The sequence below is a fragment of the Falco biarmicus genome, chromosome 3 (assembly GCF_023638135.1).
Source record: "Falco biarmicus isolate bFalBia1 chromosome 3, bFalBia1.pri, whole genome shotgun sequence".
Lineage (NCBI taxonomy): Eukaryota > Metazoa > Chordata > Aves > Falconiformes > Falconidae > Falco > Falco biarmicus.
In genome coordinates, this window is record NC_079290.1 from 7,475,298 (window position 1) to 7,484,756 (window position 9,459).

Sequence of the window (9,459 nt, forward strand, 5' to 3'; positions counted from 1 at the left end):
GGCAAAAACTACTAAGGAGCAATAGATTAAAACTGAAAATAAGCAACAGTGCAGTAAGTAACATTTAAATACCAAAAGATTTTCTTATCTCACATAAATAAAGCAAAACTTCGCAAAACTTTCCTTCATTCTTATCTTTGAGAGACTTAGGGAAATGTGTTGTGATAAAACTGTTGAATAGTTATGGAAAGAAAGTTATAAATCACACACTAGAGACAACAATGAGCTGAGTAGAAGTTTTCTTTCTGTCCTAAACAAAAATCCAAGCTAGTTTTAGAAAATTACATGCTATAAACAAAACCAAACAAAGAAAAAATGAACTTAAAAGGTAAACACTGACAGTATCACGAGTATGCTGAAGAATATAATCATACCCTGCAACTGCTATATCTTTGAGCTGGTAACATATGATCACATTGGTTATGGGAGAGGAAATACAGTCCTAAGAGAACAAGTACAAACAAGTGATAAAGATGGCCCTACATAACAGTACACTACCAGCATGAACTGAGTATAATCAGTCTTAACAGATAAGCAATGACTAGCACTACTAAAAGAAGTGGTTAGCTAGGGGATTCCAAGGACCTGAAATACCTGGAGTGAACAAGATGGGTACTGAGCTCCCTAAATCTAACGTGAAAACTCACATTAGCATCCCGAAATGTAGCAAATGTAGTAAGCCCAAATATAAAATTCCAAAATTAATCCCTTGTTTTCAAAGAGTGAAGGAAGGGGGAACAATCATGAGTTGTCCTCCTGCTGTTGAGTCAAACTGTGCCCTCCAGAAAAACAATATCCACCATGGCGGTCTGCACAGTCAGAAAATGTGGTCTTCTCTGTTTTACTAGTAGCATTTACCCCATTTTCCATCTTATGTTCCTTTATGTGCCATTTGGCTATTACAAGCACTAAGATTAAGTCTCTGTAGCAGTCTTCCCTCTGGCTATCCTTAGAAAGGACCTGAAAATGGTTTATGATTTTTAAGGTAGCTTGTTTGTACCTTCAGCTCCAATTTTTGTCACCCTCAGACATTGCTACAAGAGGCACAGAGCTTTCTGCCCTGTCTCCCAAGAAACAGATAAAAGGTACAATCTCAAGGCAAGTGTACTTAAGTTTTTGTACTTGTAAAGTTTAAACTTTCTGTAAGGGGGGGGGGGGGGGGGGGCGGGGAAGTCAGTAACAGCCTGCATTCTCAAACGTTCAGATGAGGTTTAGAAGCTGTGTTTATCCTGCTCACTTGCCATTGTTAGTGCAGGAAAAATACATTTCTGTTCACCATTCTTCATATCTTACTTCCTTTTTGAAATTCAGTGTAATAATGTGCTTAACAAGTTTCTTTTCTATGTTAATTTTGGCATCTGAGTTTTCATTGCTGAATGTCATGGGACACAAACTGGAACCAAGAAAATGGTGGTGGAGAATAAATAGAAGAACATTAACTTGAAAAACAAGATGAAAAATGAGTCCAGAAAAGAAACATCATGCTCCCATCATATGCATCACCAGAGTATAGTTCATGTAAAATTGATCTTAAACAGTGTAAACAGCATACATTCATCTTTGATACAAAGAGGGTTACTGAAAATTAAATTAAAAGTCTCAATTGATGCAAGCTAAAACTAGCAAAGGGCAAATTCTCTCTTAACTTCTGCAAATAAATATGATGAGATATCTGACAAAGGTGAGTCGAATAAACTGCATTTTATGGATGTCTTTTCTTTAGACGACAGTGAGAATGTAAACTCTTTATCTAATACAAACAAGCAGAAGTAGCTGAAAGAAAAGCTTTCCCTTATCTGATAGATAGGCAAGTGTCCACTACTGAAGGTTTTCGCAACCACTTAATCAGTCTCTGGATTTCACCTCACATAGAAAGTTTATGCATCTACATATATAAAATGTTTTCTAATGAAATAACTAAATTCAGCCAGTATGGAAAGAACAACATTGGCCTATATTTTTTGTTTAAAATAATGCATCCAAAGATCTCCAAACTTACAATGATATCAGATATCAGCTACTCTCTCTAAATGTATATGTAAACAGAAATGAAGTATAATATACATCTGTGATAATCTACCAAAGAAAACAAAAAATAAAGTATTATGTATTAATTATCTTAACTGAATATTTTCCTCTAGAATAAACCACAAATTAGAGCTTAATACAGCAACTCCCAATTGCAACACAAGCCATTTCAATGCCTTCTGTCCAACAATAAGCCTGAATTACTTTATGGGACATTTCTCAATATCATACCAAGATTTCACATATCAAGTCAGCACAGTGGCAAAAGGTGCATCTGATCCATGACGATCTACTGCAGCTATTGCTGTCCTAGTCAGTCCTGTAAACCAAGGAACATTACATTTGGTTTATTATTTCAAAAGGAAGAATAATGTTTGTGAAGGTATAGTATTTTTATTAATACATATCTGCACCTGCTCGAGCTGTTGGAGGTAAGTTGAAGGTCATCTGCTGGAAACAAAGTGTTGATAGACAATATTTTTTAGTAATTGGTTACAGGAAATTGTGCATGGAAACTTTAGATTTGTTACTACTGTTTCACATCTTTGTTTCTCTTGTAGCAAATAGATGCATTTGTCAGATCTAAGCCATGCCATTCCACAACATCACACTAGATATTTTATACTAAGAGAATTATGTAATCAAAATTAAATATGTAGATGATTTGGGGGGCAGGGAGACATATGTACATATGCATATAAAACATATATATCTTTTCTAATATATATAACAATCGGGGAGGGGGGGCGGAGATTGGAGAAAAAAATCATTATAAAATCCAGATTTGCAGTAATGTGAAAAGATAAAAGATCTACGAATTTTCTCTCAGAACAGTGAGTACTCATCCTGTATTGGGCAGATAGGTACTGCTTACAAGGTTTAATTAAACTTCAGGTCATTCTAATTTTACATGACAGCAACAAAATGCAGAAAATTACTCAAAACTGGCAGTCATTGTAAGGTATGTGAGATATTGTAAGATAAGACTCTCCCTTGGTAACTCTGTTCCATGCCTCAGTAAAAGAGGGATGGCTCGCCAGGGCCAGTTACACTACAATAAAGATTTTTTTTCTTTGTGTTTTTCTCATTTTATTATCATTTTATCAAGTGAAAAAGAGTTTGATCCTGAACATGAAATCAAGTTGCCCTTCCCTCTGTGTGAGACAAAACTTGGAGTCAACTTTAAATGCAGGTGAGACAACTTAGGCAGCAAAATCTGGGAATATTAGTCAAAGCCCTGCATTTAACTTATAATTTGCATATAAGCTAAATTATATTATTATTAATCTATTCCTAGAACTGAAGTTAATTTTAGAATTTATTTCAGAATAACTTCAGAATTCAGTATGGACAAATAGAGATAAGAAGAGCATAAAATGTAGATTAGTAGAAAAAGAAATCAGACCATTTGCCTCAAGAGTCTGATTAAGCAAAATGAGTCTTCAATTGTTAAATGTGGGAATGTTTCAATACAGAGTGTGCAGGAGCTCTTCTGTGGAATAACTGAAACCCCTGTATACTCTGCCAAGAGGAACTCATGATCTATCTTGACCAGAGGAAGACAGTGAAAGAACCTTGCAAAAATGTTTGTGTTTGGTAATGTTGAATTCTGTGTAAAGAAAAGGAAAAAAGTTGGTACAGCATGAATGTTTTACAAAGCAAAAACTCTTTAGTATATAGATGGTAAATAAAATTTGAGTTTAATTTTCTTCATCTTAAAGCTAAACTTGAAATATTTTTCATATATAACATTTTGGCTTGCTGGCATATTATTTTTTTTTTTTTTAAAGTGATGGCAGTTTGTATAGTCAAAGCAAATTCAGACAAAAGAATTTGTTTTCCAGGACTTTACAAAAAGTAAATTGTGGGTAATGGTGTCTGCACCTAAGACAGTACTGGCAGGCACCATGTAATTATACAAACACCTAAAAGTTAATGTTTTTACAGTGTAAAATATGTTTTTCGATAAACAGAAACTTCTCCCAATAAAATTATTCATGTCTTTTACTTTGTTTTGGGGTTCATAGGCAGTGGAGGAGAGGGTAATGCTACTAAAAATTCTGCTGCTTACTATTTGAATATCATTTATTCTTATTAAGTCATTCCTAAATTACACTAATTTATTATGAGCAGAATTCAGCCCTGCATGTATATTATTCCAGAGAACTTGTAATTCTGTGTATGTCTGGAGAATATATTTTTGTTCTTGAATAAATAAACATCCTAACTCTCTGATTGGAGAAAACTACATCCTAAAGGGAAGGAAAGAAAAAGAACAGGCTTTTCTGAAACAAAGAAACTGCTAATTGGCAAAGGAAAATGTAACACTCATCAGAATTTTAAACATTAAAAATATTCAAAGACATATAGGTTTTATGATTTGAATATTTTATTCTGCTAAATCAAAACTGCATTTTTTTCTAGCTTTCTTGAGATTTGTTCCGGACATGACAGTCTTGAGCCTTCAGCATGCCTGATTTGTACATATATAATCAAAGATCACATTATATAAATCCTAATGCAGAACCTGAATACCTAAAGAACTATTGCTATCACCTGCATATTGAGTAACAGCCTACCTGATGCCTTTTTTTTTCCTTATCAAGGAAATGCGATCTGAACATCATATCAAAGCTAATTGCAAATGCTCATATTTTTAACTGTAAGCCCTAAGCAATGCAATTCTACTCAGCTAGCCATAATGTTTTCTTTTTGTCATTGTTTTAAATAACCAAGATTAGCTGGCAGCAGACACTGTTACCAGCAATTGTTGAAAAGAAATCAAATTACAATAGACTTTTTAATTAATGAATTAATTCAAATTGACTTTGATGTAATATTGTGATGAGATCTGCCAACTTGCTGTAAATGCCAACAACTGTGAATTATAAATGTCATGAACACAAAACCGATAAATGAATTACACTAGTAAATCAAACCGAAGTAAGTTTGCAACAACAAATTGGTGTTTGGGAAAGTAATATTGAGAATGTTGCCAAATCTATTTTTCTGGAACTTCTTAAAAGCACAGAAAAATGTAACAAGCTTTTAACAAAATCTGCAGACTGCTCCAATTAGAAGGAATTGTCACTAATGGTAGAATGAGTAAAAATAGTCTCACTGAAGTCACTCTGCTTCTTCCAGATGTACTAATATTTGAACCTATTGTAAGTTTACATGCATCTTGCATACTTGAATGCTCAAGCCTTGGATTTGCTTATGCATCTTGTAAATCTTCATGCTTCTTTTCACCTGAGTATACACAAGCCCAGCTACGAACAGAAAGATATGGCGAACTCTGAAGAGAGACAGTAATATTAAAGATGCATCAGGCAGCACTTGTTATGACCACAGTACATAGCTTCCTTCTGTCACACAAATAATTTAGAGAACACAAATAATTAATGTGTTGGCCTTAGCAGAACTGAAGTATGGGCATGAGGTTTGAGTATGAGTTTTCACAACATTTTGGAATTGGGCTGTCTTTATTGAATGAAATATGCATGGCAGTTCTGCTGTAACTGCCCAAAGATCACTAATTTTTCTTGCCGAGTTGATAACTAACAAAAGGATTGGTTTTCATTGCATGTAGGATGAGAATGAGCAAAAGAATTGCTGGAGTGTTAACATCAAATTAGGAAGGCAAGGGAGAAAGGATCATGTAATATCCAGGAGCAAACAACCACACATAGGCTGAGTACTGAAACCACTGTTACAATATTCCCTTTTGTTGCTACAACTATAGCAGGGAAAGGGTAGCATCTGCTGCATTTTTTTATATTTATATTTATATTTTCATGTGAAAGTAGTAGGGGCATATGCATATCAAATATAGAAACTATCTGGAATTTATGGACGAGGTATGCACTATGTCAAAGAAGATATACTTTAAGAACTATAATAAATGTAGAAATAAAGAAATAATGATATTTATCAGTGAAATATGTATGCTACTTTATTTGGAGGAAGTAAGTATTTAGGAAGAATTAAGGGTGTTTTTTTCCTGAATTATTAATTAATTAATAGCACAAATAGAAGGAAAACAGAATAACAATTGGCAAGAAACTGGACATGAACATGTATTTCCCATTAAATACATCAGCAAAGAAAAATTGACTGCTATATTTTACTTTACACAAATACAACTCACTGTAATATCTTCTAAGAATAGAGATCTTCACAGGATATACACAAATTCAGAGATCTAGGGAAATAAATGAATAAATGGGGATTTTTGCTTTGAAATATATTTTTCAATTCTTTCATATCAATCTTTGAATAATCTGCAATTTATTAATATATTCTACACCTTACAGAGTTGTTAAAAAACCCCTTAGTTTTCCCATCACTGTCTCTTCACTACAGAGAGCTACTTTTTCTTCTTATATTTATTCTTACCCAGAAAGCCCTTGGCTCTTGCAAAATCTCTGTACAAATCCATACTGCCATTGAATATTTGCATCATTATGTATGAACAGTTATTCAGCAAGGAATTTGGAGATCAAGAGTACATTCTTATGATCACATTGATTAATCAAAATTTAAAGGGACAAATGTAATTTCCATTTGAACAAATATTACCTTGCCTGCACTATATGATCAGCCCTACTAACCAGATGTCAAGCCGCTCATTTTCCCAGATGGGCTTTAGGTTAAAGGTACTCTTTCATCCACTCATGTAAATTTGTGTCTATAATCTTTACCTCTGCTTTTCTTCATTTTATGAAATAAATATATGGCTAGAAGAAAAAATAAAAAGAGCCTACCCTGAAAGGCATCTTTTACTAGATGCCACTAATCAGTGGAATGTATTAACATGGGTTCTTAAAATAGGCAGCTGCTCAGAAAAAAAGAATTATGAATATTTGATCAAATTACATTGCTTGTAGCACTTTCTAAGGACACATTCATATGCTGAACCATGAAAGCATCTTTTTACACAATAATCTGAGAAAGAAATTGCACAGTTGCCTGTTATTATTTTGTAGATTTATGCTGTTAGCAAAGCATTTTGAAAGAGTTAACTAGCTGACAGCTTTTATATCCAACGTTGTATTTGCATATTATAACTGAAAAATAACCCTTACCTCCTTGCTTGCATGGCTTTTGTGAATGTACTCAGTTCTATCACATAAGAAGTCATGATTTTCAGGGTTCCATTTTTTGTACTAAGTTGCTAAAAATCAGTCAATTTCAAATACACTACTTGAGGTCATCTAAATCCATTTGTATATACACAACTTGGAAATCCTTATAGGATTTTTTTTTTCTTTTCTAAGTTATGCACACATTTTTCTGAAATGTAATTTTGCTCGCTCGTAAAACAGATGAGTACAGACCAGTATGTAGTACCTAAAATCCTCCTTAAACTAGAATAAATTTCATTTATGCTATTGCAACTATCCTAACACAGACTGAAACTAAACCTCAAATTCTGTGTCATTCACTGAGGAGAAAACTTGTATCTGAATCAAAAATGCTTGCTTTAACTTTTACTTTATGCAAAAAAAATCTGCCACTTGCAGATCAGGTTTAATGTCAGATTAGAGAGATTAGACAGATTAGACAGATTATTGATAGATGAGAAAGCTTCAAATTAATCCGCTTTCAATTCACCCAAAGGGTCATTCAGAGGGTTTTATTCATGATGGACCTAAAGAACTCTCAGTTTTGAGCTACTCTCAGGACTTCAGGAAACAAGTTTGATTCAGGACTTTGATATTGAGGTCCCTCCGAATGAAGCTCAAAGTCAGAAGTATAACTGTTTCTCTTCATTGATGTGTCAAATAGCATTATTTATATTGTTGAACTTGGTGTGACCTCAGGCAAGATGTCTTCCTTTTTAGTTCCATCCATGATGAAATTGCTCTACTCCCTGTACTTCTTTGCAAGTCTCTTAGTTTATATTTACGCTGTGGTGTTGCTACTTACCAAGTCATTGACCTTCCCTGTCCCTGGAGCATTTGGTTTCCCTGAAAACAGCTCAGCAGCCCCCACTTGTGTCTTCTCCTCAGTTTTCAGGCTGAGTCACAAGACAGCAGTTGAGACAAGGCAAAGAGGCAGCCTGCCTCCTCCTACCCACCTCCAGCTGCGACCCTTTCAAAAAAAAACATAGCAGACAACACCCTGGGAGAATTAAATAAACAAGTACAACCCCAGACACACTCACAAAATTTTCATGCAGGTTTGTGTTAGGTCTTCCTAGCACTAATTAGCTGGAATAATTAGTTTTACTTCAGAATCTCACTACTCAGCAAGGGTATGCTGAGTAACCGTCTAACAGAAGGATACAGACTTCACTGTGGTTCATTGCTAACTACTACAGAGGAATCCGAATTATCTCACTAGGTTCAACATCTCTGTGACACATCTTGCAGAGAGCATCCAAAAGTTATTTTCAAATGCCTACGAATTTAATCGCTTCTAAACCACCTCAAAGAACATATGATGCCCCATATCACATCCTAGGTCAAAGGATGTGATATCCCTCACCCCTACCACAGCAAATAAGTATTGATAAAACAAGGAAGAACTGGTTTATGAAAAAGGCCTAGCTTTCCACAAAGAAACTTTGCCCAAAGCCATGACAATCAGTTTAAAAACATCATGGAAAGTGGAATGAACAGTTGAAGATAGGTAAAACATTTCTTTCTCTTTCGGCACATGGGACAAATGCTGATTTTGCTCAAAATAACTTTTTAGATCTTTTAAGTAGAATACTTTATATTGGAAAATACAATATTTAAGCTTGCTTGTCATCATCTTAACAAAACCCAGAAAAGAGAAAAAAAAAAGCAGATGTACAATAGACCTTCCTATTGTAAGGAAGGAATAAAGAAGAGATTGCCACTGTCATTCTTGGATGTGCTTACATTCAGTGGTTTTGGGCTGTCCTGTAAGAATCCAGCCTATAGAGTTTTTACATTTTCAGCTATTTATCAAAAAAAAATCGTCAAATTGTTCTGCTTCATTACCAGAAAAGCAGAAAAGAGAACAAACCTTCCTCAAATATCTTCCTAAATCCTCCATAAAATGCAGTTGTAAACCCAAGGCAGGTTGTCCCACAGGTAAATGGAGAGAGATCAAAGAGGTCCAAGGCACGAGTCAATCAAAGCTCCCTCTTCCCACTTATCCTTCCAAATGACATCCTACAGCCAGAACTGTTTACGGACTTCCACTACCACAAGGTTCTCAAACCAACCCTTCTTTTATCAAATGAATTCTGTACAAATGCCATCTATAATTTCAGAGAATCATGAAATCCTTTCAAAGTAATAGTAAGAAAGCTACAGCATATATCCCTGAAATGCCTCTGGCTTAAACTAACACAACAGCAGATCAGAGGACATACAACAGTAATTCCAAAAGATACAAGACCCTACAAGGACGACCTAGGCTATTCACAAAAACTTATACTGTACCCATGCAACA

The 9,459-nt window shown here is 34.6% G+C and overlaps 1 long non-coding RNA gene across 1 annotated transcript; it reads right to left on the reverse strand.

The window, feature by feature from the left end:
* Nucleotides 1–1,608: 1,608 nt before the first annotated feature.
* On the reverse strand, nucleotides 1,609–9,175 carry LOC130146451 (uncharacterized). Its single transcript, XR_008820916.1, has 3 exons — nucleotides 7,960–9,175; nucleotides 6,179–6,232; nucleotides 1,609–2,347 (listed from the first exon to the last, which is right to left on the reverse strand). It is a non-coding gene; the product is annotated as an uncharacterized LOC130146451 (long non-coding RNA).
* Between the last annotated feature and the right edge of the window lie 284 nt (nucleotides 9,176–9,459).